The sequence below is a fragment of the Ostrea edulis genome, chromosome 5, assembly GCF_947568905.1.
Source record: "Ostrea edulis chromosome 5, xbOstEdul1.1, whole genome shotgun sequence".
Lineage (NCBI taxonomy): Eukaryota > Metazoa > Mollusca > Bivalvia > Ostreida > Ostreidae > Ostrea > Ostrea edulis.
This window is the reverse complement of record NC_079168.1, coordinates 63617643-63621730: the sequence shown is the minus strand read 5'-3', so window position 1 is coordinate 63621730 and position 4088 is coordinate 63617643.

Here is a 4088-nt window from a genome sequence, read left to right as displayed (position 1 = left end):
TTAAAACTTTCCTTGTCAATAAAAATGATGATTTTTAAAGTGATTTGAGCAGAAATTATCATAAGTTATAAATGTCGTTCGTTGAGAAAAACTTCTCGAGTTCTATATTCATACTACTATTATATCTGATAGATTATAAGAAAATGTGACTCGGATTAAGCTCTTACTTTTGCCAGAAACTACAAAACCATTCTGACGATTAAAAAATGGATGTTATGGTAACATGAATTTGTTCTACCAGAATAGTGGTAAAAACTGTTTATCAAAGATTACAGTAGCCTAGCTTCTGTGGTCTTTTAATGACTGAGGTGATGATTGAACATTTTCAATTTCTCAGAAACTACAGGGTAAATTTTACCATTTGGTATTTTACATCTATAGAATATTATGGGCATTAAAAATTGAATCCTATGTAAGGTCAAAACCTTAAAATGCTTTGCATGCACATGATAAAAAATCTTTTACTTCACAGCTTGTATTACTGCGTGCTTCATCATGATGAGCAGAGAGACTTCAATGCCAACAAGAAACACATCAGTCACCTTGGCCCATATTTAAAGATTTTCCCTATTCATATTCACATGAAAACTTTATCCCCACTGTGGCCCCAACCTGCCCCCAGGGGCCATGATTTTTACAAATCTGAACTATTTCAGAATTGGGACATTCGAGCTACAGATCCACTCCGACTTTTACCGCGCGTTGAACATAATTTGTAGAGCTTGTCACTTCTGGATTACAATAACATGTTAACAATAAAGTTAACAAGCATGGAATACTTCATCGTTGGATACCCACGAGCGATCTCGTCTATTACTCATTACTGATGAGTAAAAGACGAGATCACCCGTGGGTATCCGATGATGGGAATACTTCAATCTTTATCAAATTCCTGCATTAAAATTTCAAAGAAAGGAATCGCTACAACCATTTATAGGAAAACACAAATGATTATATTCTGTGAGTTGGCAAGAGAAATAAATCTAGGAAATATCTTGAGGATGTCTTAAAACTTCACACCTTGCATCCAAGGATGTCGGATCAAAATGTGCCCTTTTACTTCCATCTAAGAAGTAAACCATACTATAAGCACCAATAGTGACTTGGATCATTATTGTAGGACTTGTGCAAATCTCTTTACGGACCGTCTGCTGGTGAATCAAAGTCAACTTGGCCCTACAATTGGTTACTATCACGTGACTGCGGAGTATAAACGTCAATTTTAATCAGTTGTTCTGACACATCCCAAAAGTTCTGTATTAAAATGTAAACTAGCTTTTCTGGCCCAGTGGTTCTTAAGAAGATTTTCCCTATACATTAGCATGTAAAACTTCGAACCCCTATTGTGGCCCCAACCTAGCTACCCCTGGGGGTCATGATTTTAACAAACTTGAATCTGCACTATGTCAGGAAGCTTTCTTGTAAATTTAAACTCTTCTGGCCCAGTGGTTCTTGAGTAGAAGAATTTTAATGACCACACCCTATTTTTGTGATTATCTCCCCTTTGAAGGGGGCATGGCCTTTCATTTGAACAAATTTGAAAGCCCTTCACCCAAGGATGCTCTTAGCCAAGTTTGGTTGAAATTGGCTCAGTGGTTCTGGAGAAGTTGAAAATGTGAAAAGTTTATAGACAAACAACGGGTGATCAGAATAGTTCACTTGAACTTTCAGCTCAAGTGATATTATCCCATCAGGTCATATTATCCTATGTTCAGTATGACCTTTGACTTCAAATTTAATGGAGGTCATCTACTCCTTAAGATGCACCAGTGTACCAAGTTTGATGTCTGTCAAACCAAGGGTTCCCAAAATATTGAGCAGAGAGTATCTTCCAATATCCAGAGTGGATCGATCTTTTGAACTAAAAATCAATAGGGGTCCTCTATTGCACATAATCAATCTACATTTGAAATACCATTATAATCAAGTGAATGATTCTTTAAAGACCGAGAATATAAGCACCATCTTCAAATTTACCTGGTCTGTGAACCCTAATATCAATCAAGAGAAATTAAGCTCCAGATTGTATGCTAGAAATTGATGGACAATTATAAGTTACTAGCCCTTGTGTATACCTTATCTGGTGATTGAGGCATCCGTGCTAAATATTGAGCAGCCATCACTAACAGGTGCAAAGCAATATGCCCCTCTTCTTTGAAGGGGGGGGGGGGGGATAATTAGTAGATGGGGAAAAAATTCCAACCAACAACAGGGGGGATTTTGGGGTTGCTTGAAGAAAAACATGTATCCTGTGAAGTTAATGCTGCAATCCATCCATTTTCTGTGCCATGGATACTTGGATCATATAATGAAAAATACTTCTGTACTCATGAACATCAAACAATCAAACTGAATGAACAGAACGTAATTATCAGCAAGGAGCCACCCTCTACTGTAACGTAATTATCAGCAAGGAGCCACCCTCTACTGTAACGTAATTATCAGCAAGGAGCCACCCACTACTGTAACGTAATTATCAGCAAGGAGCCACCCTCTACTGTAACGTAATTATCAGCAAGGAGCCACCCTCTACTGTAACGTGATTATTAGCAAGGAGCCACCGTCTACTGTAGCGTAATTATCAGCAAAGAGCCACCATCTACTGTAACATAATTATCAGCAAGGAGCTACCCTCTACTCTAACGTAATTATCAGCAAGGAGCCACCCTCTACTCTAACGTAATTATCAGCAAGGAACCACCCTCTACTCTAACGTAATTATCAGCAAGGAACCACCCTCTACTATAACGTAATTATCAGCAAGGAACCACCCTCTACTATAAATGTAAAGTTTAATTGTGTCATGGGTTTGGAAACAGGACATGGTGCTTATAAAATGTGTTGAGAAGATTTTTTGTTTCATTTATTTGAATTAAATCAAATATAAACTACACAACAAAATCTAGTTTACAAGGAAATCCCCCCCTCCAGTGACATTAATAGCTATTGGGCCCAGCTCTTCATGTGCTAATGCTTGTTATATTCCTGATAGATTGATAAATATTTTAGTGACCTTGACAACCAATAGGAACAAACCTATATGCAAAGGATGGGGCTCATATGGAGAAAATGCATTAATTAAAATGCATTTTCTTAGTAGGAATAATACATCGTCGTAATGGCTAATAATAATAAATAATAAAGCCTTTATTTATCCAGGATTACATATTTAGCAATAATGCTAGTTTTCAATATGGTCCTGCATATAACATACATACAGACAGATATTAATTAGTAAAATAAACACAGATTAAAAGAAGTAGAATACATATAAACTTAAGAAATAATTATGAATGTAAGATAAATAGGAACAAAATGAAGCTAACTGACTTTTTAAACTTTGATGAAAATATAAATATCAGCAAAACATGTATATTCCTTTTAAAAGATTTCTCTGGTGTGTTATTCCTCCTTTTAAAACAAGAGTACTGCCAACGTACGGTACGTAATACGCCAGTGAAATTAAGCTAATATAGGGCGTTTTTCTTACTCACCATGATTTGCAGAACTTGCCTTCAAGTAGTATCAGCAATCATCAGGGTGTACGTGACATACTTTCTTTGGATCGAAAAAAACAAGACAAATCATGTACTCTCTATGTAATATTTTCACTTGGCATAAGATGTATGTATACCAAGTTTAATGGGATCGATCCTTGCCCTAACAAATCGCTCTGCATCCTGCAACTACGACCTTGAACCTTTAGAAACAATAGGCATCCTCCACTTGGCATAAAGTGTATGTGTACAAAGTTTGAAGGTCCTAGCCCTAACAGTTCGGTTTGTATCCTACCTAAAATGTTTTCCAACTAAGTGATACTGCAACCTTGAAAAACAATAGGCATCTTCCTCTCATCATGGTGATCGAATGTACCAAGTTGCAATATCCTGGAGCTTACGGTTGGGTTTGTATCCTGCCCACATGGGTTTCCTACTATAGATATTCCTACTTAAAGGGAAAGGCAACCCAAAAATGTTTTACATAATAAACGATAGGATTAATTATATGATAAAGATTTGTCATTCTATTCTGTTGATAGGATTGATTATATGATAAAGATTTGTCATTCTGTTCTGTTGATAGGATTG